The 27,905-nt window shown below is 44.8% G+C and overlaps 28 non-coding genes and 7 pseudogenes across 28 annotated transcripts; all 35 read left to right on the forward strand.

Moving 5' to 3' along the window:
- The first annotated feature begins 535 nt into the window (after nucleotides 1-535).
- On the forward strand, nucleotides 536-652 carry LOC142506979 (5S ribosomal RNA). The gene has a single exon (XR_012805248.1). It is a non-coding gene; the product is annotated as a 5S ribosomal RNA (ribosomal RNA).
- Nucleotides 653-1,314: 662 nt separating this feature from the next.
- LOC142515783 (5S ribosomal RNA) lies at nucleotides 1,315-1,431 on the forward strand. Its single transcript, XR_012811609.1, has one exon. It is a non-coding gene; the product is annotated as a 5S ribosomal RNA (ribosomal RNA).
- A 664-nt stretch (nucleotides 1,432-2,095) lies between these two features.
- LOC142512396 (5S ribosomal RNA) lies at nucleotides 2,096-2,213 on the forward strand (annotated as a pseudogene).
- Nucleotides 2,214-2,881: 668 nt separating this feature from the next.
- On the forward strand, nucleotides 2,882-2,997 carry LOC142506546 (5S ribosomal RNA). The gene has a single exon (XR_012804835.1). It is a non-coding gene; the product is annotated as a 5S ribosomal RNA (ribosomal RNA).
- Nucleotides 2,998-3,675: 678 nt separating this feature from the next.
- On the forward strand, nucleotides 3,676-3,792 carry LOC142509960 (5S ribosomal RNA). The gene has a single exon (XR_012808105.1). It is a non-coding gene; the product is annotated as a 5S ribosomal RNA (ribosomal RNA).
- A 691-nt stretch (nucleotides 3,793-4,483) lies between these two features.
- LOC142506964 (5S ribosomal RNA) lies at nucleotides 4,484-4,601 on the forward strand. The gene has a single exon (XR_012805233.1). It is a non-coding gene; the product is annotated as a 5S ribosomal RNA (ribosomal RNA).
- A 681-nt stretch (nucleotides 4,602-5,282) lies between these two features.
- On the forward strand, nucleotides 5,283-5,402 carry LOC142513814 (5S ribosomal RNA). Its single transcript, XR_012809741.1, has one exon. It is a non-coding gene; the product is annotated as a 5S ribosomal RNA (ribosomal RNA).
- A 684-nt stretch (nucleotides 5,403-6,086) lies between these two features.
- LOC142508587 (5S ribosomal RNA) lies at nucleotides 6,087-6,204 on the forward strand. Its single transcript, XR_012806794.1, has one exon. It is a non-coding gene; the product is annotated as a 5S ribosomal RNA (ribosomal RNA).
- A 683-nt stretch (nucleotides 6,205-6,887) lies between these two features.
- Nucleotides 6,888-7,006, forward strand: LOC142513320 (5S ribosomal RNA). The gene has a single exon (XR_012809272.1). It is a non-coding gene; the product is annotated as a 5S ribosomal RNA (ribosomal RNA).
- Nucleotides 7,007-7,688: 682 nt separating this feature from the next.
- LOC142507112 (5S ribosomal RNA) lies at nucleotides 7,689-7,807 on the forward strand. Its single transcript, XR_012805376.1, has one exon. It is a non-coding gene; the product is annotated as a 5S ribosomal RNA (ribosomal RNA).
- Nucleotides 7,808-8,489: 682 nt separating this feature from the next.
- Nucleotides 8,490-8,608, forward strand: LOC142516695 (5S ribosomal RNA). Its single transcript, XR_012812476.1, has one exon. It is a non-coding gene; the product is annotated as a 5S ribosomal RNA (ribosomal RNA).
- A 681-nt stretch (nucleotides 8,609-9,289) lies between these two features.
- Nucleotides 9,290-9,408, forward strand: LOC142516320 (5S ribosomal RNA). Its single transcript, XR_012812121.1, has one exon. It is a non-coding gene; the product is annotated as a 5S ribosomal RNA (ribosomal RNA).
- A 684-nt stretch (nucleotides 9,409-10,092) lies between these two features.
- On the forward strand, nucleotides 10,093-10,209 carry LOC142517148 (5S ribosomal RNA). Its single transcript, XR_012812908.1, has one exon. It is a non-coding gene; the product is annotated as a 5S ribosomal RNA (ribosomal RNA).
- A 682-nt stretch (nucleotides 10,210-10,891) lies between these two features.
- On the forward strand, nucleotides 10,892-11,010 carry LOC142511131 (5S ribosomal RNA; annotated as a pseudogene).
- Nucleotides 11,011-11,693: 683 nt separating this feature from the next.
- Nucleotides 11,694-11,812, forward strand: LOC142512674 (5S ribosomal RNA). The gene has a single exon (XR_012808865.1). It is a non-coding gene; the product is annotated as a 5S ribosomal RNA (ribosomal RNA).
- A 685-nt stretch (nucleotides 11,813-12,497) lies between these two features.
- Nucleotides 12,498-12,616, forward strand: LOC142516737 (5S ribosomal RNA). Its single transcript, XR_012812517.1, has one exon. It is a non-coding gene; the product is annotated as a 5S ribosomal RNA (ribosomal RNA).
- A 682-nt stretch (nucleotides 12,617-13,298) lies between these two features.
- On the forward strand, nucleotides 13,299-13,417 carry LOC142516749 (5S ribosomal RNA). The gene has a single exon (XR_012812528.1). It is a non-coding gene; the product is annotated as a 5S ribosomal RNA (ribosomal RNA).
- Nucleotides 13,418-14,100: 683 nt separating this feature from the next.
- LOC142510301 (5S ribosomal RNA) lies at nucleotides 14,101-14,219 on the forward strand. Its single transcript, XR_012808423.1, has one exon. It is a non-coding gene; the product is annotated as a 5S ribosomal RNA (ribosomal RNA).
- Nucleotides 14,220-14,902: 683 nt separating this feature from the next.
- Nucleotides 14,903-15,021, forward strand: LOC142516760 (5S ribosomal RNA). The gene has a single exon (XR_012812539.1). It is a non-coding gene; the product is annotated as a 5S ribosomal RNA (ribosomal RNA).
- A 683-nt stretch (nucleotides 15,022-15,704) lies between these two features.
- On the forward strand, nucleotides 15,705-15,822 carry LOC142513838 (5S ribosomal RNA). Its single transcript, XR_012809764.1, has one exon. It is a non-coding gene; the product is annotated as a 5S ribosomal RNA (ribosomal RNA).
- A 683-nt stretch (nucleotides 15,823-16,505) lies between these two features.
- Nucleotides 16,506-16,624, forward strand: LOC142516772 (5S ribosomal RNA). The gene has a single exon (XR_012812550.1). It is a non-coding gene; the product is annotated as a 5S ribosomal RNA (ribosomal RNA).
- Nucleotides 16,625-17,307: 683 nt separating this feature from the next.
- Nucleotides 17,308-17,426, forward strand: LOC142516783 (5S ribosomal RNA). Its single transcript, XR_012812559.1, has one exon. It is a non-coding gene; the product is annotated as a 5S ribosomal RNA (ribosomal RNA).
- Nucleotides 17,427-18,109: 683 nt separating this feature from the next.
- On the forward strand, nucleotides 18,110-18,228 carry LOC142516795 (5S ribosomal RNA). Its single transcript, XR_012812570.1, has one exon. It is a non-coding gene; the product is annotated as a 5S ribosomal RNA (ribosomal RNA).
- Nucleotides 18,229-18,912: 684 nt separating this feature from the next.
- LOC142516807 (5S ribosomal RNA) lies at nucleotides 18,913-19,031 on the forward strand. The gene has a single exon (XR_012812581.1). It is a non-coding gene; the product is annotated as a 5S ribosomal RNA (ribosomal RNA).
- A 683-nt stretch (nucleotides 19,032-19,714) lies between these two features.
- On the forward strand, nucleotides 19,715-19,833 carry LOC142516818 (5S ribosomal RNA). Its single transcript, XR_012812592.1, has one exon. It is a non-coding gene; the product is annotated as a 5S ribosomal RNA (ribosomal RNA).
- A 683-nt stretch (nucleotides 19,834-20,516) lies between these two features.
- LOC142512450 (5S ribosomal RNA) lies at nucleotides 20,517-20,621 on the forward strand (annotated as a pseudogene).
- Nucleotides 20,622-21,304: 683 nt separating this feature from the next.
- Nucleotides 21,305-21,423, forward strand: LOC142516831 (5S ribosomal RNA). Its single transcript, XR_012812604.1, has one exon. It is a non-coding gene; the product is annotated as a 5S ribosomal RNA (ribosomal RNA).
- Nucleotides 21,424-22,106: 683 nt separating this feature from the next.
- Nucleotides 22,107-22,225, forward strand: LOC142516843 (5S ribosomal RNA). Its single transcript, XR_012812615.1, has one exon. It is a non-coding gene; the product is annotated as a 5S ribosomal RNA (ribosomal RNA).
- Nucleotides 22,226-22,908: 683 nt separating this feature from the next.
- Nucleotides 22,909-23,027, forward strand: LOC142516855 (5S ribosomal RNA). Its single transcript, XR_012812626.1, has one exon. It is a non-coding gene; the product is annotated as a 5S ribosomal RNA (ribosomal RNA).
- A 684-nt stretch (nucleotides 23,028-23,711) lies between these two features.
- On the forward strand, nucleotides 23,712-23,821 carry LOC142511962 (5S ribosomal RNA; annotated as a pseudogene).
- Nucleotides 23,822-24,505: 684 nt separating this feature from the next.
- LOC142511963 (5S ribosomal RNA) lies at nucleotides 24,506-24,615 on the forward strand (annotated as a pseudogene).
- A 683-nt stretch (nucleotides 24,616-25,298) lies between these two features.
- Nucleotides 25,299-25,408, forward strand: LOC142511964 (5S ribosomal RNA; annotated as a pseudogene).
- Nucleotides 25,409-26,091: 683 nt separating this feature from the next.
- LOC142514572 (5S ribosomal RNA) lies at nucleotides 26,092-26,210 on the forward strand. The gene has a single exon (XR_012810460.1). It is a non-coding gene; the product is annotated as a 5S ribosomal RNA (ribosomal RNA).
- A 684-nt stretch (nucleotides 26,211-26,894) lies between these two features.
- On the forward strand, nucleotides 26,895-27,012 carry LOC142515348 (5S ribosomal RNA). The gene has a single exon (XR_012811199.1). It is a non-coding gene; the product is annotated as a 5S ribosomal RNA (ribosomal RNA).
- Nucleotides 27,013-27,698: 686 nt separating this feature from the next.
- LOC142512462 (5S ribosomal RNA) lies at nucleotides 27,699-27,818 on the forward strand (annotated as a pseudogene).
- Nucleotides 27,819-27,905: the final 87 nt, after the last annotated feature.

Consider the following 27,905-nt stretch of genomic DNA (forward strand, 5'->3'; position numbering starts at 1 on the left):
CTAATTTGATTGTAAAGGGGAAAACGAACGAGACTCATACTCGCAAGGAGCAGGCACGATTTTAGCCGAATTCCTTCTATAGACCTCTAATTTGCGATTTTCCGCTTCTGTTAAGATTCCATTTCCTCGAGAAATCGCTTAGAAGTTCGAAATACGATTCTGTTCCATTTTATCGTATTAGAGGCATAATAATAGCTTTACATTTCTATTTTTTCTTCTCATTTTTTTTTCTATTTTCTTGGAACATTTAGCGATTTTGTTGTCTTGAGCAGTTTCTGTGCGGAAGGGTATGACGCATATTACTCCGGAGACGGTTGACTCATTAAAACAATTATTTGACTGTTTTATCTATAATTTACGTAAACGGTCGCGACACGAGGATTTCCCAGGGAGGTCACCCATCCTAGCCTGCCATCGCGCCAGAACGCTTAACTTCATGGTTCTGATTGGGCGAGAGCAGTGCCGCGTGTTGTACATCGCCGCCGCGCTCCACACGTACTCGAGGGATATAAGAATAAATATCCCACTCAATGTCGGGTGCGATCATACCAGCACTAATGCACCAGATCCCACCAGAACTCCGAAGTTAAGCGTGCTTGGGCGAGAGCAGTACTAATGGGTGACCCCCTTGGAAGTCCTCGTGTTGCACCCTTTTCGTGTTTTTCTATTTTTGATTACTTGTTGACAGATGATTTTCGGCTCAAATCATCTGAATCTCGATCGGGACCAGATAAGACATGTGAAATGAAAGTAGCTCGGGCACTGCCGGATTTGGACAAAATTGTAGGCTAATTTGATTGTAAACGGGCAAACGGACGAGACTCATTACAGCAATGAGCTGACGAGATTTTAGCCGAATTCTTCTCTAAGACCCTCTAATTTGCGATTTCCGCTTTGTTAAGCTTCGTTTCCTCGAGAAATCCGCTTAGGAAGTCGAAATTCGATTCCGGTTCCATTTTATCGTATCCAGGCATAATAATAGCTTTACATTCGTTATTTCCTTCTTCTTATTTTTTTCTATTTTCTGGGAACATTTATCGATTTTTGTTGTCGTGAGCCGGTTCTGTGCGGAAGGGTATGACGCATTACTCCGGAGACGGTTAACTCATTAAAAACAATTATTTCGAGTTTTATCCATAATTTACGTAAACGGTCGCGACACGAGGTCTTCCCAGGGAGGTCACCCCCTAGCTCTGCCATCGCGCCAGAACGCTTAACTTCATGGTTATGATTGGGCGAGAGCAGTGCCGCGTGTTGTCCATCGCCCCCGCTCCACACGTACTCGAGGGATATAAGAATAAACATCTCAATGTCGGGTGCGATCATACCAGCACTAATGCACCGGATCCCATCAGAACTCCGAAGTTAAGCGTGCTTGGGCGAGCAGTACTAGGATGGGTGACCCCCTGGGAAGTCCTCGTGTTGCCCTTTTCGTTTTTCTATTTTTGATTACTTGTTGACAGACGATTTTCGGCTCAAATCATCTGAATCTCGATCGGGACCAGATAAGACATGTGAAATGAAAGTAGCTCGGGCACTGCCGGATTTGGACAAAATTGTAGGCTAATTTGATTGTAAACGGGCAAACGGACGAGACTCATTACTACGCAATGAGCTGACGAGATTTTAGCCGAATTCCTTCTCTAAGACCTCTAATTTGCGATTTCCGCTTCTAAGCTTTCGTTTTCTCGAGAAATCCGCTTAGGAAGTTCGAAATTCGATTCCGGTTCCATTTTATCGTATCCCAGGCATAATAATAGCTTTACATTCGTTTTTCCTTCTTCTTATTTTTTTTCTTTTCTGGGAACATTTATCGATTTTTGTTGTCGTGAGCCGGTTCTGTGCGGAAGGGTATGACGAGATTACTCCGGAGACGGTTAACTCATTAAAAACAATTATTTCGACTGTTTTATATAATTTACGTAAACGGTCGCGACACGAGGTCTTCCCAGGGAGGTCATCCTAGCTCTGCCATCGCGCCAGAACGCTTAACTTCATGGTTGATTGGGCGAGAGCAGTGCCGCGTGTTGTCCATCGCCGCCCTGCCTCCCACACGTACTCGAGGGATATAAGAATAAACATCCCACTCAATATCGGGTGCGATCATACCAGCACTAATGCACCGGATTCCCATTAGAACTCCGAAGTTAAGCGTGCTTGGAAGAGGCAGTACTAGGATGGGGTACCCCCTGGAAGTCCTCGTTTTGCCACCTTTTCGTGTTTTTCTATTTTTGATTACTTGTTGACAGACGATTTTCGGCTCAATCATCTGAATATCGATGGGGACCAGATAAACATGTGAATGAAAGTAGCTCGGGCACCTGCCGGATTTGGACAAAATTGTAGGCTAATTTGATTGTAAACGGGCAAACGGACGAGACTCATTACTACGCAATGAGCTGACGAGATTTTAGCCGAATTCCTTCTCTAAGACCCTCTAATTTGCGATTTTACCGCTTCTGTAAGCTTTCGTTCCTCGAGAAATCCGCTTAGGAAAGTTCGAAATTCGATTTCGGTTCCATTTTATCGTATCCCAGGCATAATAATAGCTTTACATTCGTTATTTCCTTCTTATTTTTTTTCTATTTTCTGGGAACATTTATCGATTTTTGTTGTCGTGAGCCGGTTCTGTGCGGAAGGGTATGACGCAGATTACTCCGGAGACGGTTAACTCATTAAAAACAATTATTTCGACTGTTTTATCCATAATTTAAACGGTCGCGACACGAGGTCTTCCCAGGGAGGTCACCCATCCTAGCTCTGCCATCGCGCCAGAACGCTTAACTTCATGGTTATGATTGGGCGAGAGCAGTGCGTGTTGTCCATCGGCCCGCTCCACACGTACTCGAGGGATATAAGAATAAACATCCCACTCAATGTCGGGTGCGATCATACCAGCACTAATGCACCGGATCCCATCAGAACTCCGAAGTTAAGGTGCTTGGGCGAGAGCAGTACTAGGATGGGTGACCCTGGGAAGTCCTCGTGTTGCACCTTTTTCGTGTTTTTCTATTTTTGATTACTTGTTGACAGACGATTTTCGGCTCAAATCATCTGAATCTCGATCGGGACCAGATAAGACATGGAAATGAAAGTAGCTCGGGCACTGCCCGGATTTGGACAAATTGTAGGCTAATTTGATTGTAAACGGCAAACGGACGAGACTCATTACTACGCAATGAGCTGACGAGATTTTAGCCGAATTCCTTCTCTAAGACCCTCTAATTGCGATTTAACGCTTCTGTTAAGCTTTCGTTTCCTCGAGAAATCCGCTTAGGAAGTTCGAAATTCGATTCCGGTTTCATTTTATCGTATCCCAGGCATAATAATAGCTTTACATTCGTTATTTCCTTCTTCTTATTTTTTTTCTATTTTCTGGGAACATTTATCGATTTTTGTTGTCGTGAGCCGTTCTGTGCGGAAGGGTATGACGCAGATTACTCCAGAGACGGTTAACTAATTAAAACAATTATTTCGACTGTTTTATCCATAATTTACGTAAAACGATCGCGACACGAGGTCTTCCTAGGAGGTCACCACATCCTACCTCTGCCATCGCGCCAGAACGCTTAACTTCGTGGTTATGATTGGGCGAGAGCAGTTGCCGCGTGTTGTCCATCGCCGCCCGCTCCACACGTACTCGAGGGATATAAGAATAAACATCCCAATCAATGTCGGTGCGATCATACCAGCACTAATGCACGGATTCCCATCAGAACTCCGAAGTTAAGCGTGCTTGGGCGAGAGCAGTACTAGATGGGTGACCCCCTGGGAAGCCTCGTGTTGCACCCTCTTTTCGTGTATTTTCTATTTTTGATTACTTTTGACAGACGATTTTCGGCTCAAATCATCTGACATCTCGATCGGGACCAGATAAGACATGTTAGAAATGAAAGTAGCTCGGGCACTGCCGGATTTGGACAAATTGTAGGCTAATTTGATTGTAAACGGGCAAACGGACGAGACTCATTACTACGCAATGAGCTGACGAGATTTTAGCCGAATTCCTTCTCTAATGACCCTCTAATTTGCGATTTAACGCTTCTGTTAAGCTTTCGTTTCCTCGAGAAATCCGCTTAGGAAGTTCGAAATTCGATTCCGGTTCCATTTTAATCGTATCCCAGGCATAATAATAGCTTTACATTCGTTATTTCCTTCTTCTTATTTTTTTCTATTTTCTGGGAACATTTATCGATTTTTGTTGTCGTGAGCCGGTTTCTGTGCGGAAGGGTATGACGCAGATTACTCCGGAGACGGTTAAACTACATTAAAAACAATTATTTCGACTGTTTTATCCATAATTTACGTAAACGATCGCGACACGAGGTCTTCCCAGGGAGGTCACCCATCCTACCTCTGCCATCGCGCCAGAACGCTTAACTTCAGTGGTTATGATTGGGCGAGAGCAGTGCCGCGTGTTGTCCATCGCCGCCCGCTCCACACGTACTCGAGGGATATAAGAATAAACATCCCACTCAATGTCGGGTGCGATCATACCAGCACTAATGCACCGGATCCATCAGAACTCCGAAGTTAAGCGTGCTTGGTCGAGAGCAGTACTAGGATGGTTGACCCCCTGGGAAGTCCTCGTGTTGCTCCCTTTTTTCGTGTTTTTTCTATTTTGATTACTTTTGACAGACGATTTTCGGCTCAAATCATCTGAATCTCGATCGGGACAGATAAAGACATGTGAAATGAAAGTAGCTCGGGCACTGCCGGATTTGGACAAAATTGTAGGCTAATTTGATTGTAAACGGGCAAACGGACGAGACTCATTACTACGCAATGAGCTGACGAGATTTTAGCCGAATTCCTTCTCTAAGACCCTCTAATTTGCGATTTAAGCTTCTGTTAAGCTTTCGTTTCATCGAGAAATCCGCTTAGGAAGTTCGAAAATTCGATTCCGGTTCATTTTATCGTATCCCAGGCATAATAATAGCTTTACATTCGTTATTTCCTTCTTCTTATTTTTTTTCTATTTTCTGGGAACATTTATCGATTTTGTTGTCGTGAGCCGGTTCTGTGCGGAAGGGTATGACGCAGATTACTCCGGAGACGGTTAACTCATTAAAAACAATTATTTCGACTGTTTTAATCCATAATTTACGTAAACGGTCGCGACACGAGGTCTTCCCAGGGAGGTCACCCATCCTACTCTGCCATCGCGCCAGAACGCTTAACTTCATGGTTATGATTGGGCGAGAGCAGTGCCGCGTGTTGTCCATCGCCGCCCGCTCCACACGTACTCGAGGGATATAAGAATAAACATCCCACTCAATGTCGGGTGCGATCATACCAGCACTAATGCACCGGATCCCATCAGAACTCCGAAGTTAAGCGTGCTTGGGCAGAGAGCAGTACTAGGATGGGTGACCCCCTGGGAAGTCCTCGTGTTGCACCCCTTTTTCGTGTTTTTCTATTTTTGATTACTTGTTGACAGACGATTTTCGGCTCAAATCATCTGAATCTCGATCGGGACCAGATAAGACATGTGAAATGAAAGTAGCTCGGGCACTGCCGGATTTGGACAAAATTGTAGGCTAATTTGATTGTAAACGGGCAAACGGACGAGACTCATTACTACGCAATGAGCTGACGAGATTTTAGCCGAATTCCTTCTCTAAGACCCTCTAATTTGCGATTTAACGCTTCTGTTAAGCTTTCGTTTCCTCGAGAAATCCGCTTAGGAAGTTCGAAATTCGATTCCGGTTCCATTTTATCGTATCCCAGGCATAATAATAGCTTTACATTCGTTATTTCCTTCTTCTTATTTTTTTTCTATTTTCTGGGAACATTTATCGATTTTTGTTGTCGTGAGCCGGTTCTGTGCGGAAGGGTATGACGCAGATTACTCCGGAGACGGTTAACTAATTTAAAACAATTATTTCGACTGTTTTATCCATAATTTACGTAAACGATCGCGACACGAGGTCTTCCCAGGGAGGTCACCCATCCTAGCTCTGCCATCGCGCCAGAACGCTTAACTTCATGGTTATGATTGGGCGAGAGCAGTGCCGCGTGTTGTCCATCGCCGCCCGCTCCACACATACTCGAGGGATATAAGAATAAACATCCCAGTCAATGTCAGGTGCGATCATACCAGCACTAATGCACCGGATCCATCAGAACTCTGAAGTTAAGCGGGCTTGTGCGAGAGCAGTACTATGATGGGTGACCTCCTGGGAAGTCCTCGTGTTGCACCTTTTTTCGTGTTTTTCTATTTTTGATTACATGTTGACAGACGATTTTCGGCTCAAATCATCTGAATCTCGATCGGGACCAGATAAGACATGTGAAATGAAAGTAGCTCGGGCACTGCCGGATTTGGACAAAATTGTAGGCTAATTTGATTGTAAACGGGCAAACGGACGAGACTCATTACTACGCAATGAGCTGACGAGATTTTAGCCGAATTCCTTCTCTAAGACCCTCTAATTTGCGATTTACCGCTTCTGTTAAGCTTTCGTTTCCTCGAGAAATCCGCTTAGGAAGTTCGAAATTCGATTCCGGTTCCATTTTATCGTATCCCAGGCATAATAATAGCTTTACATTCGTTATTTCCTTCTTCTTATTTTTTTTTCTATTTTCTGGGAACATTTATCGATTTTTGTTGTCGTGAGCCGGTTCTGTGCGGAAGGGTATGACGCAGATTACTCCGGAGACGGTTAACTCATTAAAACAATTATTTCGACTGTTTTATCCATAATTTACGTAAACGATCGCGACACGAGGTCTTCCCAGGGAGGTCACCCATCCTACCTCTGCCATCGCGCCAGAACGCTTAACTTCGTGGTTATGATTGGGCGAGAGCAGTGCCGCGTGTTGTCCATCGCCGCCCGCTCCACACGTACTCGAGGGATATAAGAATAAACATCCCACTCAATGTCGGGTGCGATCATACCAGCACTAATGCACCGGATTCCATCAGAACTCCGAAGTTAAGCGTGCTTGGTCGAGAGCAGTACTAGGATGGGTGACCCCCTGGGAAGTCCTCGTGTTGCACCCTTTTTCGTGTTTTTCTATTTTTGATTACTTGTTGACAGACGATTTTCGGCTCAAATCATCTGAATCTCGATCGGGACCAGATAAGACATGTGAAATGAAAGTAGCTCGGGCACTGCCGGATTTGGACAAAATTGTAGGCTAATTTGATTGTAAACGGGCAAACGGACGAGACTCATTACTACGCAATGAGCTGACGAGATTTTAGCCGAATTCCTTCTCTAAGACCCTCTAATTTGCGATTTACCGCTTCTGTTAAGCTTTCGTTTCCTCGAGAAATCCGCTTAGGAAGTTCGAAATTCGATTCCGGTTCCATTTTATCGTATCCCAGGCTTAATAATAGCTTTACATTCGTTATTTCCTTCTTCTTATTTTTTTTCTATTTTCTGGGAACATTTATCGATTTTTGTTGTCGTGAGCCGGTTCTGTGCGGAAGGGTATGACGCAGATTACTCCGGAGACGGTTACTAATTAAAAACAATTATTTAGACTGTTTTATCCATAATTTACGTAAACGATCGCGACCCGAGGTCTTCCCAGGGAGGTCACCCATCCTAGCTCTGCCATCGCGCCAGAACGCTTAACTTCGTGGTGATGATTGGGCGAGAGCAGTGCCGCGTGTTGTCCATCGCCGCCCGCTCCACACGTACTCGAGGGATATAAGAATAAACATCCCACTCAATGTCGGGTGCGATCATACCAGCACTAATGCACCGGATTCCATCAGAACTCCGAAGTTAAGTGTGATTGGTCGAGAGCAGTACTAGGATGGGTGACCCCCTGGGAAGTCCTCGTTTTGCACCTTTTTTCGTGTTTTTCTATTTTTGATTACTTGTTGACAGACGATTTTCGGCTCAAATCATCTAAATATCGATCAGGACCAGATAAGACATGTGAAATGAAAGTAGCTCGGGCACTGCCGGATTTGGACAAAATTGTAGGCTAATTTGATTGTAAACGGGCAAACGGACGAGACTCATTCCTACGCAATGAGCTGACGAGATTTTAGCCGAATTCCTTCTCTAAGACCCTCTAATTTGCGATTTAACGCTTCTGTTAAGCTTTCGTTTCCTCGAGAAATCCGCTTAGGAAGTTCGAAATTCGATTCCGGTTCCATTTTATCGTATCCCAGGCTTAATAATAGCTTTACATTCGTTATTTCCTTCTTCTTATTTTTTTTCTATTTTCTGGGAACATTTATCGATTTTTGTTGTCGTGAGCCGGTTCTGTGCGGAAGGGTATGACGCAGATTACTCGGAGACGGTTAACTAATTAAAAACAATTATTTCGACTGTTTTATCCATAATTTACGTAAACGATCGCGACACGAGGTCTTCCCAGGGAGGTCACCCATCCTACCTCTGCCATCGCGCCAGAACGCTTAACTTCGTGGTTATGATTGGGCGAGAGCAGTGCCGCGTGTTGTCCATCGCCGCCCGCTTTACACGTACTCGAGGGATATAAGAATAAACATCTCACTCAATGCCTGGTGCGATCATACCAGCACTAATGCACCGGATCCCATCAGAACTCCGAAGTTAAGCGTGCTTGGGCGTGAGTACTTCTAGGATGGGTGACCTCCTGGGTAGTCCTCGTGTTGCATCTTTTTTCGTGTTTTTCTATTTTTGATTACTTGTTGACGGACGATTTTCGGCTCAAATCATCTGAATCTCGATCGGGACCAGATAAGACATGTGAAATGAAAGTAGCTCGGGCACTGCCGGATTTGGACAAAATTGTAGGCTAATTTGATTGTAAACGGGCAAACGGACAAGACTCAATACTACGCAATGAGCTGACGAGATTTTAGCCGAATTCCTTCTCTAAAACCCTCTAATTTGCGATTTAACGCTTCTGTTAAGCTTTCGTTTCCTCGAGAAATCCGCTTAGGAAGTTCGAAATTCGATTCCGGTTCCATTTTATCGTATCCCAGGCTTAATAATAGCTTTACATTCGTTATTTCCTTCTTCTTATTTTTTTTCTATTTTCTGGGAACATTTATCGATTTTTGTTGTCGTGAGCCGGTTCTGTGCGGAAGGGTATGACGCAGATTACTCCGGAGACGGTTAACTCATTGAAAACAACTATTTCAACTGTTTTATCCATAATTTACGTAAACGGTCGCGACACGAGGTCTTCCCAGGGAGGTCACCCATCCTAGCTCTACCATCGCGCCAGAACGCTTAACTCCATGGTTATGATTGGGCGAGAGCAGTGCGCGTGTTGTCCATCGCCGCCCGCTTCACAATACTTGAGGGATATAAAAATAAACATCCCACTCAATGTCGGGTGCGATCATACCAGCACTAATGCACCGGATCCCATCAGAACTCCGAAGTTAAGCGTGCTTGGGCGTGAGTACTTCTAGGATGGGTGACCTCCTGGGTAGTCCTCGTGTTGCATCTTTTTTCGTGTTTTTCTATTTTTGATTACTTGTTGACGGACGATTTTCGGCTCAAATCATCTGAATCTCGATCGGGACCAGATAAGACATGTGAAATGAAAGTAGCTCGGGCACTGCCGGATTTGGACAAAATTGTAGGCTAATTTGATTGTAAACGGGCAAACGGACAAGACTCAATACTACGCAATGAGCTGACGAGATTTTAGCCGAATTCCTTCTCTAAAACCCTCTAATTTGCGATTTAACGCTTCTGTTAAGCTTTCGTTTCCTCGAGAAATCCGCTTAGGAAGTTCGAAATTCGATTCCGGTTCCATTTTATCGTATCCCAGGCATAATAATAGCTTTACATTCGTTATTTCCTTCTTCTTATTTTTTTTCTATTTTCTGGGAACATTTATCGATTTTTGTTGTCGTGAGCCGGTTCTGTGCGGAAGGGTATGACGCAGATTACTCCGGAGACGGTTAACTAATTAAAAACAATTATTTCGACTGTTTTATCCATAATTTACGTAAACGATCGCGACACGAGGTCTTCCCAGGGAGGTCACCCATCCTACCTCTGCCATCGCGCCAGAACGCTTAACTTCAGTGGTTATGATTGGGCGAGAGCAGTGCCGCGTGTTGTCCATCGCCGCCCGCTCCACACGTACTCGAGGGATATAAGAATAAACATCCCACTCAATGTCGGGTGCGATCATACCAGCACTAATGCACCGGATCCCATCAGAACTCCGAAGTTAAGTGTGCTTGGCGAGAGCAGTACTAGGATGGGTGACCCCTGGGAAGTCCTCGTGTTGCACCCTTTTTCGTGTTTTTCTATTTTGATTACTTGTTGACAGACGATTTTCGGCTCAAATCATCTGAATCTCGATCGGGACCAGATAAGACATGTGAAATGAAAGTAGCTCGGGCACTGCCGGATTTGGACAAAATTGTAGGCTAATTTGATTGTAAACGGGCAAACGGACGAGACTCATTACTACGCAATGAGCTGACGAGATTTTAGCCGAATTCCTTCTCTAAGACCCTCTAATTTGCGATTTACCGCTTCTGTTAAGCTTTCGTTTCCTCGAGAAATCCGCTTAGAAAGTTCGAAATTCGATTCCGGTTCCATTTTATCGTATCCCAGGCATAATAATAGCTTTACATTCGTTATTTCCTTCTTCTTATTTTTTTTTCTATTTTCTGGGAACATTTATCGATTTTTGTTGTCGTGAGCCGGTTCTGTGCGGAAGGGTATGACGCAGATTACTCCGGAGACGGTTAACTCATTAAAAACAATTATTTCGACTGTTTTATCCATAATTTACGTAAACGGTCGCGACACGAGGTCTTCCCAGGGAGGTCACCCATCCTAGCTCTACCATCGCGCCAGAACGCTTAACTTCATGGTTATGATTGGGCGAGAGCAGTGCGCGTGTTGTCCATCGCCGCCCGCTCCACACATACTCGAGGGATATAAGAATAAACATCACACTCAATGTCGGGTGCGATCATACCAGCACTAATGCACAGGATCCCAACAAAACTCCGAAGTTAAGTGTGATTGGTCGAGAGCAGTACTAGGATGGGTGACCCCCTGGGAAGTCCTCGTTTTGCACCTTTTTTCGGGTTTTTCTATTTTTGATTACTTGTTGACGGACGATTTTCGGCTCAAATCATCTGAATCTCGATCGGGACCAGATAAGACATGTGAAATGAAAGTAGCTCGGGCACTGCCGGATTTGGACAAAATTGTAGGCTAATTTGATTGTAAACGGGCAAACGGACAAGACTCATTACTACGCAATGAGCTGACGAGATTTTAGCCGAATTCCTTCTCTAAAACCCTCTAATTTGCGATTTAACGCTTTTGTTAAGCTTTCGTTTCATCATGAAATCCGCTCAGGAAGTTTGAAATTCGATTCCGGTTCCATTTTATCGTATCCCAGGCATAATAATAGCTTTGCATTCGTTATTTCCTTCTTCTTATTTTTTTTTCTATTTTCTGGGAACATTTATCGATTTTTGTTGTCGTGAGCCGGTTCTGTGCGGAAGGGTATGACGCAGATTATTCTGGAGACGGTAACTAATTAAAAACAATTATTTCGACTGTTTTATCCATAATTTACGTAAACCATCGCGACACGAGGTCTTCCCAGGGAGGTCACCCATCCTAGCTCTGCCATCGCGCCAGAACGCTTAACTTCATGGTTATGATTGGGCGAGAGCAGTGCCGCGTGTTGTCCATCGCCGCCCGCTCCACACGTACTCGAGGGATATAAGAATAAACATCCCACTCAATGTCGGGTGCGATCATACCAGCACTAATGCACCGGATCCCATCAGAACTCCGAAGTTAAGCGTGCTTGGGCGAGAGCAGTACTAGGATGGGTGACCCCCTGGGAAGTCCTCGTGTTGCACCCCTTTTTCGTGTTTTTCTATTTTTGATTACTTGTTGACAGACGATTTTCGGCTCAAATCATCTGAATCTCGATCGGGACCAGATAAGACATGTGAAATGAAAGTAGCTCGGGCACTGCCGGATTTGGACAAAATTGTAGGCTAATTTGATTGTAAACGGGCAAACGGACGAGACTCATTACTACGCAATGAGCTGACGAGATTTTAGCCGAATTCCTTCTCTAAGACCCTCTAATTTGCGATTTAACGCTTCTGTTAAGCTTTCGTTTCCTCGAGAAATCCGCTTAGGAAGTTCGAAATTCGATTCCGGTTCCATTTTATCGTATCCCAGGCATAATAATAGCTTTACATTCGTTATTTCCTTCTTCTTATTTTTTTTCTATTTTCTGGGAACATTTATCGATTTTTGTTGTCGTGAGCCGGTTCTGTGCGGAAGGGTATGACGCAGATTACTCCGGAGACGGTTAACTCATTAAAAACAATTATTTCGACTGTTTTATCCATAATTTACGTAAACGGTCGCGACACGAGGTCTTCCCAGGGAGGTCACCCATCCTAGCCTCTGCCATCGCGCCAGAACGCTTAACTTCATGGTTATGATTGGGCGAGAGCAGTGCCGCGTGTTGTCCATCGCCGCCCGCTCCACACGTACTCGAGGGATATAAGAATAAACATCCCACTCAATGTCGGGTGCGATCATACCAGCACTAATGCACCGGATCCCATCAGAACTCCGAAGTTAAGCGTGCTTGGGCGAGAGCAGTACTAGGATGGGTGACCCCCTGGGAAGTCCTCGTGTTGCACCCTTTTTCGTGTTTTTCTATTTTTGATTACTTGTTGACAGACGATTTTCGGCTCAAATCATCTGAATCTCGATCGGGACCAGATAAGACATGTGAAATGAAAGTAGCTCGGGCACTGCCGGATTTGGACAAAATTGTAGGCTAATTTGATTGTAAACGGGCAAACGGACGAGACTCATTACTACGCAATGAGCTGACGAGATTTTAGCCGAATTCCTTCTCTAAGACCCTCTAATTTGCGATTTAACGCTTCTGTTAAGCTTTCGTTTCCTCGAGAAATCCGCTTAGGAAGTTCGAAATTCGATTCCGGTTCCATTTATCGTATCCCAGGCATAATAATAGCTTTACATTCGTTATTTCCTTCTTCTTATTTTTTTTCTATTTTCTGGGAACATTTATCGATTTTTGTTGTCGTGAGCCGGTTCTGTGCGGAAGGGTATGACGCAGATTACTCCGGAGACGGTTAACTAATTAAAAACAATTATTTCGACTGTTTTATCCATAATTTACGTAAACGATCGCGACACGAGGTCTTCCCAGGGAGGTCACCCATCCTACCTCTGCCATCGCGCCAGAACGCTTAACTTCATGGTTATGATTGGGCGAGAGCAGTGCCGCGTGTTGTCCATCGCCGCCCGCTCCACACGTACTCGAGGGATATAAGAATAAACATCCCACTCAATGTCGGGTGCGATCATACCAGCACTAATGCACCGGATCCCATCAGAACTCCGAAGTTAAGCGTGCTTGGGCGAGAGCAGTACTAGGATGGGTGACCCCCTGGGAAGTCCTCGTGTTGCACCCTTTTTCGTGTTTTTCTATTTTTGATTACTTGTTGACAGACGATTTTCGGCTCAAATCATCTGAATCTCGATCGGGACCAGATAAGACATGTGAAATGAAAGTAGCTCGGGCACTGCCGGATTTGGACAAAATTGTAGGCTAATTTGATTGTAAACGGGCAAACGGACGAGACTCATTACTACGCAATGAGCTGACGAGATTTTAGCCGAATTCCTTCTCTAAGACCCTCTAATTTGCGATTTACCGCTTCTGTTAAGCTTTCGTTTCCTCGAGAAATCCGCTTAGGAAGTTCGAAATTCGATTCCGGTTCCATTTTATCGTATCCCAGGCATAATAATAGCTTTACATTCGTTATTTCCTTCTTCTTATTTTTTTTCTATTTTCTGGGAACATTTATCGATTTTTGTTGTCGTGAGCCGGTTCTGTGCGGAAGGGTATGACGCAGATTACTCCGGAGACGGTTAACTAATTAAAAACAATTATTTCGACTGTTTTATCCATAATTTACGTAAACGATCGCGACACGAGGTCTTCCCAGGGAGGTCACCCATCCTAGCTCTGCCATCGCGCCAGAACGCTTAACTTCATGGTTATGATTGGGCGAGAGCAGTGCCGCGTGTTGTCCATCGCCGCCCGCTCCACACGTACTCGAGGGATATAAGAATAAACATCCCACTCAATGTCGGGTGCGATCATACCAGCACTAATGCACCGGATCCCATCAGAACTCCGAAGTTAAGCGTGCTTGGGCGAGAGCAGTACTAGGATGGGTGACCTCCTGGGAAGTCCTCGTGTTGCACCCTTTTTCGTGTTTTTCTATTTTTGATTACTTGTTGACAGACGATTTTCGGCTCAAATCATCTGAATCTCGATCGGGACCAGATAAGACATGTGAAATGAAAGTAGCTCGGGCACTGCCGGATTTGGACAAAATTGTAGGCTAATTTGATTGTAAACGGGCAAACGGACGAGACTCATTACTACGCAATGAGCTGACGAGATTTTAGCCGAATTCCTTCTCTAAGACCCTCTAATTTGCGATTTACCGCTTCTGTTAAGCTTTCGTTTCCTCGAGAAATCCGCTTAGGAAGTTCGAAATTCGATTCCGGTTCCATTTTATCGTATCCCAGGCATAATAATAGCTTTACATTCGTTATTTCCTTCTTCTTATTTTTTTTCTATTTTCTGGGAACATTTATCGATTTTTGTTGTCGTGAGCCGGTTCTGTGCGGAAGGGTATGACGCAGATTACTCCGGAGACGGTTAACTAATTAAAAACAATTATTTCGACTGTTTTATCCATAATTTACGTAAACGATCGCGACACGAGGTCTTCCCAGGGAGGTCACCCATCCTAGCTCTGCCATCGCGCCAGAACGCTTAACTTCGTGGTTATGATTGGGCGAGAGCAGTGCCGCGTGTTGTCCATCGCCGCCCGCTCCACACGTACTCGAGGGATATAAGAATAAACATCCCACTCAATGTCGGGTGCGATCATACCAGCACTAATGCACCGGATCCCATCAGAACTCCGAAGTTAAGCGTGCTTGGGCGAGAGCAGTACTAGGATGGGTGACCCCCTGGGAAGTCCTCGTGTTGCACCCTTTTTCGTGTTTTTCTATTTTTGATTACTTGTTGACAGACGATTTTCGGCTCAAATCATCTGAATCTCGATCGGGACCAGATAAGACATGTGAAATGAAAGTAGCTCGGGCACTGCCGGATTTGGACAAAATTGTAGGCTAATTTGATTGTAAACGGGCAAACGGACGAGACTCATTACTACGCAATGAGCTGACGAGATTTTAGCCGAATTCCTTCTCTAAGACCCTCTAATTTGCGATTTACCGCTTCTGTTAAGCTTTCGTTTCCTCGAGAAATCCGCTTAGGAAGTTCGAAATTCGATTCCGGTTCCATTTTATCGTATCCCAGGCATAATAATAGCTTTACATTCGTTATTTCCTTCTTCTTATTTTTTTTCTATTTTCTGGGAACATTTATCGATTTTTGTTGTCGTGAGCCGGTTCTGTGCGGAAGGGTATGACGCAGATTACTCCGGAGACGGTTAACTAATTAAAAACAATTATTTCGACTGTTTTATCCATAATTTACGTAAACGATCGCGACACGAGGTCTTCCCAGGGAGGTCACCCATCCTACCTCTGCCATCGCGCCAGAACGCTTAACTTCGTGGTTATGATTGGGCGAGAGCAGTGCCGCGTGTTGTCCATCGCCGCCCGCTCCACACGTACTCGAGGGATATAAGAATAAACATCCCACTCAATGTCGGGTGCGATCATACCAGCACTAATGCACCGGATCCATCAGAACTCCGAAGTTAAGCGTGCTTGGGCGAGAGCAGTACTAGGATGGGTGACCCCCTGGGAAGTCCTCGTGTTGCACCCTTTTTCGTGTTTTTCTATTTTTGATTACTTGTTGACAGACGATTTTCGGCTCAAATCATCTGAATCTCGATCGGGACCAGATAAGACATGTGAAATGAAAGTAGCTCGGGCACTGCCGGATTTGGACAAAATTGTAGGCTAATTTGATTGTAAACGGGCAAACGGACGAGACTCATTACTACGCAATGAGCTGACGAGATTTTAGCCGAATTCCTTCTCTAAGACCCTCTAATTTGCGATTTACCGCTTCTGTTAAGCTTTCGTTTCCTCGAGAAATCCGCTTAGGAAGTTCGAAATTCGATTCCGGTTCCATTTTATCGTATCCCAGGCATAATAATAGCTTTACATTCGTTATTTCCTTCTTCTTATTTTTTTTCTATTTTCTGGGAACATTTATCGATTTTTGTTGTCGTGAGCCGGTTCTGTGCGGAAGGGTATGACGCAGATTACTCCGGAGACGGTTAACTAATTAAAAACAATTATTTCGACTGTTTTATCCATAATTTACGTAAACGATCGCGACACGAGGTCTTCCCAGGGAGGTCACCCATCCTACCTCTGCCATCGCGCCAGAACGCTTAACTTCGTGGTTATGATTGGGCGAGAGCAGTGCCGCGTGTTGTCCATCGCCGCCCGCTCCACACGTACTCGAGGGATATAAGAATAAACATCCCACTCAATGTCGGGTGCGATCATACCAGCACTAATGCACCGGATCCCATCAGAACTCCGAAGTTAAGCGTGCTTGGGCGAGAGCAGTACTAGGATGGGTGACCCCCTGGGAAGTCCTCGTGTTGCACCCTTTTTCGTGTTTTTCTATTTTTGATTACTTGTTGACAGACGATTTTCGGCTCAAATCATCTGAATCTCGATCGGGACCAGATAAGACATGTGAAATGAAAGTAGCTCGGGCACTGCCGGATTTGGACAAAATTGTAGGCTAATTTGATTGTAAACGGGCAAACGGACGAGACTCATTACTACGCAATGAGCTGACGAGATTTTAGCCGAATTCCTTCTCTAAGACCCTCTAATTTGCGATTTACCGCTTCTGTTAAGCTTTCGTTTCCTCGAGAAATCCGCTTAGGAAGTTCGAAATTCGATTCCGGTTCCATTTTATCGTATCCCAGGCATAATAATAGCTTTACATTCGTTATTTCCTTCTTCTTATTTTTTTTCTATTTTCTGGGAACATTTATCGATTTTTGTTGTCGTGAGCCGGTTCTGTGCGGAAGGGTATGACGCAGATTACTCCGGAGACGGTTAACTAATTAAAAACAATTATTTCGACTGTTTTATCCATAATTTACGTAAACGATCGCGACACGAGGTCTTCCCAGGGAGGTCACCCATCCTACCTCTGCCATCGCGCCAGAACGCTTAACTTCGTGGTTATGATTGGGCGAGAGCAGTGCCGCGTGTTGTCCATCGCCGCCCGCTCCACACGTACTCGAGGGATATAAGAATAAACATCCCACTCAATGTCGGGTGCGATCATACCAGCACTAATGCACCGGATCCCATCAGAACTCCGAAGTTAAGCGTGCTTGGGCGAGAGCAGTACTAGGATGGGTGACCCCCTGGGAAGTCCTCGTGTTGCACCCTTTTTCGTGTTTTTCTATTTTTGATTACTTGTTGACAGACGATTTTCGGCTCAAATCATCTGAATCTCGATCGGGACCAGATAAGACATGTGAAATGAAAGTAGCTCGGGCACTGCCGGATTTGGACAAAATTGTAGGCTAATTTGATTGTAAACGGGCAAACGGACGAGACTCATTACTACGCAATGAGCTGACGAGATTTTAGCCGAATTCCTTCTCTAAGACCCTCTAATTTGCGATTTACCGCTTCTGTTAAGCTTTCGTTTCCTCGAGAAATCCGCTTAGGAAGTTCGAAATTCGATTCCGGTTCCATTTTATCGTATCCCAGGCATAATAATAGCTTTACATTCGTTATTTCCTTCTTCTTATTTTTTTTCTATTTTCTGGGAACATTTATCGATTTTTGTTGTCGTGAGCCGGTTCTGTGCGGAAGGGTATGACGCAGATTACTCCGGAGACGGTTAACTAATTAAAAACAATTATTTCGACTGTTTTATCCATAATTTACGTAAACGATCGCGACACGAGGTCTTCCCAGGGAGGTCACCCATCCTACCTCTGCCATCGCGCCAGAACGCTTAACTTCGTGGTTATGATTGGGCGAGAGCAGTGCCGCGTGTTGTCCATCGCCGCCCGCTCCACACGTACTCGAGGGATATAAGAATAAACATCCCACTCAATGTCGGGTGCGATCATACCAGCACTAATGCACCGGATCCCATCAGAACTCCGAAGTTAAGCGTGCTTGGGCGAGAGCAGTACTAGGATGGGTGACCCCCTGGGAAGTCCTCGTGTTGCACCCTTTTTCGTGTTTTTCTATTTTTGATTACTTGTTGACAGACGATTTTCGGCTCAAATCATCTGAATCTCGATCGGGACCAGATAAGACATGTGAAATGAAAGTAGCTCGGGCACTGCCGGATTTGGACAAAATTGTAGGCTAATTTGATTGTAAACGGGCAAACGGACGAGACTCATTACTACGCAATGAGCTGACGAGATTTTAGCCGAATTCCTTCTCTAAGACCCTCTAATTTGCGATTTACCGCTTCTGTTAAGCTTTCGTTTCCTCGAGAAATCCGCTTAGGAAGTTCGAAATTCGATTCCGGTTCCATTTTATCGTATCCCAGGCATAATAATAGCTTTACATTCGTTATTTCCTTCTTCTTATTTTTTTTTCTATTTTCTGGGAACATTTATCGATTTTTGTTGTCGTGAGCCGGTTCTGTGCGGAAGGGTATGACGCAGATTACTCCGGAGACGGTTAACTAATTAAAAACAATTATTTCGACTGTTTTATCCATAATTTACGTAAACGATCGCGACACGAGGTCTTCCCAGGGAGGTCACCCATCCTAGCTCTGCCATCGCGCCAGAACGCTTAACTTCATGGTTATGATTGGGCGAGAGCAGTGCCGCGTGTTGTCCATCGCCGCCCGCTCCACACGTACTCGAGGGATATAAGAATAAACATCCCACTCAATGTCGGGTGCGATCATACCAGCACTAATGCACCGGATCCCATCAGAACTCCGAAGTTAAGCGTGCTTGGGCGAGAGCAGTACTAGGATGGGTGACCCCCTGGGAAGTCCTCGTGTTGCACCCTTTTTCGTGTTTTTCTATTTTTGATTACTTGTTGACAGACGATTTTCGGCTCAAATCATCTGAATCTCGATCGGGACCAGATAAGACATGTGAAATGAAAGTAGCTCGGGCACTGCCGGATTTGGACAAAATTGTAGGCTAATTTGATTGTAAACGGGCAAACGGACGAGACTCATTACTACGCAATGAGCTGACGAGATTTTAGCCGAATTCCTTCTCTAAGACCCTCTAATTTGCGATTTACCGCTTCTGTTAAGCTTTCGTTTCCTCGAGAAATCCGCTTAGGAAGTTCGAAATTCGATTCCGGTTCCATTTTATCGTATCCCAGGCATAATAATAGCTTTACATTCGTTATTTCCTTCTTCTTATTTTTTTTCTATTTTCTGGGAACATTTATCGATTTTTGTTGTCGTGAGCCGGTTCTGTGCGGAAGGGTATGACGCAGATTACTCCGGAGACGGTTAACTCATTAAAAACAATTATTTCGACTGTTTTATCCATAATTTACGTAAACGATCGCGACACGAGGTCTTCCCAGGGAGGTCACCCATCCTACCTCTGCCATCGCGCCAGAACGCTTAACTTCGTGGTTATGATTGGGCGAGAGCAGTGCCGCGTGTTGTCCATCGCCGCCCGCTCCACACGTACTCGAGGGATATAAGAATAAACATCCCACTCAATGTCGGGTGCGATCATACCAGCACTAATGCACCGGATCCCATCAGAACTCCGAAGTTAAGCGTGCTTGGGCGAGAGCAGTACTAGGATGGGTGACCCCCTGGGAAGTCCTCGTGTTGCACCCTTTTTCGTGTTTTTCTATTTTTGATTACTTGTTGACAGACGATTTTCGGCTCAAATCATCTGAATCTCGATCGGGACCAGATAAGACATGTGAAATGAAAGTAGCTCGGGCACTGCCGGATTTGGACAAAATTGTAGGCTAATTTGATTGTAAACGGGCAAACGGACGAGACTCATTACTACGCAATGAGCTGACGAGATTTTAGCCGAATTCCTTCTCTAAGACCCTCTAATTTGCGATTTACCGCTTCTGTTAAGCTTTCGTTTCCTCGAGAAATCCGCTTAGGAAGTTCGAAATTCGATTCCGGTTCCATTTTATCGTATCCCAGGCATAATAATAGCTTTACATTCGTTATTTCCTTCTTCTTATTTTTTTTCTATTTTCTGGGAACATTTATCGATTTTTGTTGTCGTGAGCCGGTTCTGTGCGGAAGGGTATGACGCAGATTACTCCGGAGACGGTTAACTAATTAAAAACAATTATTTCGACTGTTTTATCCATAATTTACGTAAACGATCGCGACACGAGGTCTTCCCAGGGAGGTCACCCATCCTACCTCTGCCATCGCGCCAGAACGCTTAACTTCGTGGTTATGATTGGGCGAGAGCAGTGCCGCGTGTTGTCCATCGCCGCCCGCTCCACACGTACTCGAGGGATATAAGAATAAACATCCCACTCAATGTCGGGTGCGATCATACCAGCACTTATCAGAACTCCGAAGTTAAGCGTGCTTGGGCGAGAGCAGTACTAGGATGGGTGACCCCCTGGGAAGTCCTCGTGTTGCACCCTTTTTCGTGTTTTTCTATTTTTGATTACTTGTTGACAGACGATTTTCGGCTCAAATCATCTGAATCTCGATCGGGACCAGATAAGACATGTGAAATGAAAGTAGCTCGGGCACTGCCGGATTTGGACAAAATTGTAGGCTAATTTGATTGTAAACGGGCAAACGGACGAGACTCATTACTACGCAATGAGCTGACGAGATTTTAGCCGAATTCCTTCTCTAAGACCCTCTAATTTGCGATTTACCGCTTCTGTTAAGCTTTCGTTTCCTCGAGAAATCCGCTTAGGAAGTTCGAAATTCGATTCCGGTTCCATTTTATCGTATCCCAGGCATAATAATAGCTTTACATTCGTTATTTCCTTCTTCTTATTTTTTTTCTATTTTCTGGGAACATTTATCGATTTTTGTTGTCGTGAGCCGGTTCTGTGCGGAAGGGTATGACGCAGATTACTCCGGAGACGGTTAACTAATTAAAAACAATTATTTCGACTGTTTTATCCATAATTTACGTAAACGATCGCGACACGAGGTCTTCCCAGGGAGGTCACCCATCCTACCTCTGCCATCGCGCCAGAACGCTTAACTTCGTGGTTATGATTGGGCGAGAGCAGTGCCGCGTGTTGTCCATCGCCGCCCGCTCCACACGTACTCGAGGGATATAAGAATAAACATCCCACTCAATGTCGGGTGCGATCATACCAGCACTAATGCACCGGATCCCATCAGAACTCCGAAGTTAAGCGTGCTTGGGCGAGAGCAGTACTAGGATGGGTGACCCCCTGGGAAGTCCTCGTGTTGCACCCTTTTTCGTGTTTTTCTATTTTTGATTACTTGTTGACAGACGATTTTCGGCTCAAATCATCTGAATCTCGATCGGGACCAGATAAGACATGTGAAATGAAAGTAGCTCGGGCACTGCCGGATTTGGACAAAATTGTAGGCTAATTTGATTGTAAACGGGCAAACGGACGAGACTCATTACTACGCAATGAGCTGACGAGATTTTAGCCGAATTCCTTCTCTAAGACCCTCTAATTTGCGATTTACCGCTTCTGTTAAGCTTTCGTTTCCTCGAGAAATCCGCTTAGGAAGTTCGAAATTCGATTCCGGTTCCATTTTATCGTATCCCAGGCATAATAATAGCTTTACATTCGTTATTTCCTTCTTCTTATTTTTTTTCTATTTTCTGGGAACATTTATCGATTTTTGTTGTCGTGAGCCGGTTCTGTGCGGAAGGGTATGACGCAGATTACTCCGGAGACGGTTAACTAATTAAAAACAATTATTTCGACTGTTTTATCCATAATTTACGTAAACGATCGCGACACGAGGTCTTCCCAGGGAGGTCACCCATCCTACCTCTGCCATCGCGCCAGAACGCTTAACTTCGTGGTTATGATTGGGCGAGAGCAGTGCCGCGTGTTGTCCATCGCCGCCCGCTCCACACGTACTCGAGGGATATAAGAATAAACATCCCACTCAATGTCGGGTGCGATCATACCAGCACTAATGCACCGGATCCCATCAGAACTCCGAAGTTAAGCGTGCTTGGGCGAGAGCAGTACTAGGATGGGTGACCCCCTGGGAAGTCCTCGTGTTGCACCCTTTTTCGTGTTTTTCTATTTTTGATTACTTGTTGACAGACGATTTTCGGCTCAAATCATCTGAATCTCGATCGGGACCAGATAAGACATGTGAAATGAAAGTAGCTCGGGCACTGCCGGATTTGGACAAAATTGTAGGCTAATTTGATTGTAAACGGGCAAACGGACGAGACTCATTACTACGCAATGAGCTGACGAGATTTTAGCCGAATTCCTTCTCTAAGACCCTCTAATTTGCGATTTACCGCTTCTGTTAAGCTTTCGTTTCCTCGAGAAATCCGCTTAGGAAGTTCGAAATTCGATTCCGGTTCCATTTTATCGTATCCCAGGCATAATAATAGCTTTACATTCGTTATTTCCTTCTTCTTATTTTTTTTCTATTTTCTGGGAACATTTATCGATTTTTGTTGTCGTGAGCCGGTTCTGTGCGGAAGGGTATGACGCAGATTACTCCGGAGACGGTTAACTCATTAAAAACAATTATTTCGACTGTTTTATCCATAATTTACGTAAACGGTCGCGACACGAGGTCTTCCCAGGGAGGTCACCCATCCTAGCTCTGCCATCGCGCCAGAACGCTTAACTTCTTGGTTATGATTGGGCGAGAGCAGTGCCGCGTGTTGTCCATCGCCGCCCGCTCCACACGTACACGAGGGATATAAGAATAAACATCCCACTCAATGTCGGGTGCGATCATACCAGCACTAATGCACCGGATCCCATCAGAACTCCGAAGTTAAGCGTGCTTGGGCGAGAGCAGTACTAGGATGGGTGACCCCCTGGGAAGTCCTCGTGTTGCACCCTTTTTCGTGTTTTTCTATTTTTGATTACTTGTTGACAGACGATTTTCGGCTCAAATCATCTGAATCTCGATCGGGACCAGATAAGACATGTGAAATGAAAGTAGCTCGGGCACTGCCGGATTTGGACAAAATTGTAGGCTAATTTGATTGTAAACGGGCAAACGGACGAGACTCATTACTACGCAATGAGCTGACGAGATTTTAGCCGAATTCCTTCTCTAAGACCCTCTAATTTGCGATTTACCGCTTCTGTTAAGCTTTCGTTTCCTCGAGAAATCTGCTTAGGAAGTTCGAAATTCGATTCCGGTTCCATTTTATCGTATCCCAGGCATAATAATAGCTTTACATTCGTTATTTCCTTCTTCTTATTTTTTTTTCTATTTTCTGGGAACATTTATCGATTTTTGTTGTCGTGAGCCGGTTCTGTGCGGAAGGGTATGACGCAGATTACTCCGGAGACGGTTAACTAATTAAAAACAATTATTTCGACTGTTTTATCCATAATTTACGTAAACGATCGCGACACGAGGTCTTCCCAGGGAGGTCACCCATCCTACCTCTGCCATCGCGCCAGAACGCTTAACTTCGTGGTTATGATTGGGCGAGAGCAGTGCCGCGTGTTGTCCATCGCCGCCCGCTCCACACGTACTCGAGGGATATAAGAATAAACATCCCACTCAATGTCGGGTGCGATCATACCAGCACTAATCCTATCAGAACTCCGAAGTTAAGCGTGCTTGGGCGAGAGCAGTACTAGGATGGGTGACCCCCTGGGAAGTCCTCGTGTTGCACCCTTTTTCGTGTTTTTCTATTTTTGATTACTTGTTGACAGACGATTTTCGGCTCAAATCATCTGAATCTCGATCGGGACCAGATAAGACATGTGAAATGAAAGTAGCTCGGGCACTGCCGGATTTGGACAAAATTGTAGGCTAATTTGATTGTAAACGGGCAAACGGACGAGACTCATTACTACGCAATGAGCTGACGAGATTTTAGCCGAATTCCTTCTCTAAGACCCTCTAATTTGCGATTTACCGCTTCTGTTAAGCTTTCGTTTCCTCGAGAAATCTGCTTAGGAAGTTCGAAATTCGATTCCGGTTCCATTTTATCGTATCCCAGGCATAATAATAGCTTTACATTCGTTATTTCCTTCTTCTTATTATTTTTTCTATTTTCTGGGAACATTTATCGATTTTTGTTGTCGTGAGCCGGTTCTGTGCGGAAGGGTATGACGCAGATTACTCCGGAGACGGTTAACTAATTAAAAACAATTATTTCGACTGTTTTATCCATAATTTACGTAAACGATCGCGACACGAGGTCTTCCCAGGGAGGTCACCCATCCTACCTCTGCCATCGCGCCAGAACGCTTAACTTCGTGGTTATGATTGGGCGAGAGCAGTGCCGCGTGTTGTCCATCGCCGCCCGCTCCACACGTACTCGAGGGATATAAGAATAAACATCCCACTCAATGTCGGGTGCGATCATACCAGCACTAATCCTATCAGAACTCCGAAGTTAAGCGTGCTTGGGCGAGAGCAGTACTAGGATGGGTGACCCCCTGGGAAGTCCTCGTGTTGCACCCTTTTTCGTGTTTTTCTATTTTTGATTACTTGTTGACAGACGATTTTCGGCTCAAATCATCTGAATCTCGATCGGGACCAGATAAGACATGTGAAATGAAAGTAGCTCGGGCACTGCCGGATTTGGACAAAATTGTAGGCTAATTTGATTGTAAACGGGCAAACGGACGAGACTCATTACTACGCAATGAGCTGACGAGATTTTAGCCGAATTCCTTCTCTAAGACCCTCTAATTTGCGATTTACCGCTTCTGTTAAGCTTTCGTTTCCTCGAGAAATCTGCTTAGGAAGTTCGAAATTCGATTCCGGTTCCATTTTATCGTATCCCAGGCATAATAATAGCTTTACATTCGTTATTTCCTTCTTCTTATTATTTTTCTATTTTCTGGGAACATTTATCGATTTTTGTTGTCGTGAGCCGGTTCTGTGCGGAAGGGTATGACGCAGATTACTCCGGAGACGGTTAACTAATTAAAAACAATTATTTCGACTGTTTTATCCATAATTTACGTAAACGATCGCGACACGAGGTCTTCCCAGGGAGGTCACCCATCCTACCTCTGCCATCGCGCCAGAACGCTTAACTTCGTGGTTATGATTGGGCGAGAGCAGTGCCGCGTGTTGTCCATCGCCGCCCGCTCCACACGTACTCGAGGGATATAAGAATAAACATCCCACTCAATGTCGGGTGCGATCATACCAGCACTAATCCTATCAGAACTCCGAAGTTAAGCGTGCTTGGGCGAGAGCAGTACTAGGATGGGTGACCCCCTGGGAAGTCCTCGTGTTGCACCCTTTTTCGTGTTTTTCTATTTTTGATTACTTGTTGACAGACGATTTTCGGCTCAAATCATCTGAATCTCGATCGGGACCAGATAAGACATGTGAAATGAAAGTAGCTCGGGCACTGCCGGATTTGGACAAAATTGTAGGCTAATTTGATTGTAAACGGGCAAACGGACGAGACTCATTACTACGCAATGAGCTGACGAGATTTTAGCCGAATTCCTTCTCTAAGACCCTCTAATTTGCGATTTACCGCTTCTGTTAAGCTTTCGTTTCCTCGAGAAATCTGCTTAGGAAGTTCGAAATTCGATTCCGGTTCCATTTTATCGTATCCCAGGCATAATAATAGCTTTACATTCGTTATTTCCTTCTTCTTATTATTTTTCTATTTTCTGGGAACATTTATCGATTTTTGTTGTCGTGAGCCGGTTCTGTGCGGAAGGGTATGACGCAGATTACTCCGGAGACGGTTAACTAATTAAAAACAATTATTTCGACTGTTTTATCCATAATTTACGTAAACGATCGCGACACGAGGTCTTCCCAGGGAGGTCACCCATCCTACCTCTGCCATCGCGCCAGAACGCTTAACTTCGTGGTTATGATTGGGCGAGAGCAGTGCCGCGTGTTGTCCATCGCCGCCCGCTCCACACGTACTCGAGGGATATAAGAATAAACATGCCACTCAATGTCGGGTGCGATCATACCAGCACTAATGCACCGGATCCCATCAGAACTCCGAAGTTAAGCGTGCTTGGGCGAGAGCAGTACTAGGGTGGGTGACCCCCTGGGAAGTCCTAGTGTTGCACAACCTTTTTCGTGTTTTTCTATTTTTGATTACTTGTTGACAGACGATTTTCGGCTCAAATCATCTGAATCTCGATCGGGACCAGATAAAACATGTGAAATGAAAGTAGCTCGGGCACTGCAGGATTTGGACAAAATTGTAGGCTAATTTGATTGTAAACGGGCAAACGGACGAGACTCATTACTACGCAATGAGCTGACGAGATTTTAGCCGAATTCCTTCTCTAAGACCCTCTAATTTGCGATTTACCGCTTCTGTTAAGCTTTCGTTTCCTCGAGAAATCCGCTTAGGAAGTTCGAAATTCGATTCCGGTTCCATTTTATCGTATCCCAGGCATAATAATAGCTTTACATTCGTTATTTCCTTCTTCTTATTTTTTTTCTATTTTCTGGGAACATTTATCGATTTTTGTTGTCGTGAGCCGGTTCTGTGCGGAAGGGTATGACGCAGATTACTCCGGAGACGGTTAACTCATTAAAAACAATTATTTCGACTGTTTTATTCATAATTTACGTAAACGGTCGCGACACGAGGTCTTCCCAGGGAGGTCACCCATCCTAGCTCTGCCATCGCGCCAGAACGCTTAACTTCCTGGTTATGATTGGGCGAGAGCAGTGCCGCGTGTTGTCCATCGCCGCCCGCTCCACACGTACTCGAGGGATATAAGAATAAACATCCACTCAATGTCGGGTGCGATCATACCAGCACTAATGCACCGGATCCCATCAGAACTCCGAAGTTAAGCGTGCTTGGGGAGAGCAGTACTAGGATGGGTGACCCCCTGGGAAGTCCTCGTGTTGCACCCTTTTTCGTGTTTTTCTATTTTTGATTACTTGTTGACAGACGATTTTCGGCTCAAATCATCTGAATCTCGATCGGGACCAGATAAGACATGTGAAATGAAAGTAGCTCGGGCACTGCCGGATTTGGACAAAATTGTAGGCTAATTTGATTGTAAACGGGCAAACGGACGAGACTCATTACTACGCAATGAGCTGACGAGATTTTAGCCGAATTCCTTCTCTAAGACCCTCTAATTTGCGATTTACCGCTTCTGTTAAGCTTTCGTTTCATCATGAAATCCGCTCAGGAAGTTCGAAATTCGATTCCGGTTCCATTTTATCGTATCCAGGCATATAATAGCTTTGCATTCGTTATTTCCTTCTTCTTATTTTTTTTTCTATTTTCTTGGGAACATTTATCGATTTTTGTTGTCGTGAGCCGGTTCTGTGCGGGAAGGGTATGACGCAGATTACTCCGGAGACGGTTAACTCATTAAAAACAATTATTTCGCCTGTTTTATCCATAATTTACGGTAAACGGTCGCGACACGAGGTCTTTCCCAGGAGGTCACACCATCCTAGCTCTACCATCGCGCGCCAGAACGCTTAACTTCTTGGTTATGATTGGGCGAGAGCAGTGCGCGTGTTGTCTACTCGCCGCCCGCTCCACACGTACACGAGGTATAAGAATAAATATCCCACTCAATGTCGAGTGCGATCTTACCTAGCACTAATGCACCGGATCCATCAGAACTCCGAAGTTAAGAGTGCTTGGGCGAGAGCAGTACTAGAATGGGTGATCTCCTTGGGAAGTCCTCTTCTTGCACCCTTTTTTTTCGTGTTTTGCTATTTTTGATTACTTGTTGACAGACGATTTTCGGCTCAAATCATCAGAATCTCGATCGGGACCAGATAAG

Source organism: Primulina tabacum, chromosome 10, assembly GCF_025594145.1.
Source record: "Primulina tabacum isolate GXHZ01 chromosome 10, ASM2559414v2, whole genome shotgun sequence".
Classification (NCBI taxonomy): Eukaryota; Viridiplantae; Streptophyta; class Magnoliopsida; order Lamiales; family Gesneriaceae; genus Primulina; species Primulina tabacum.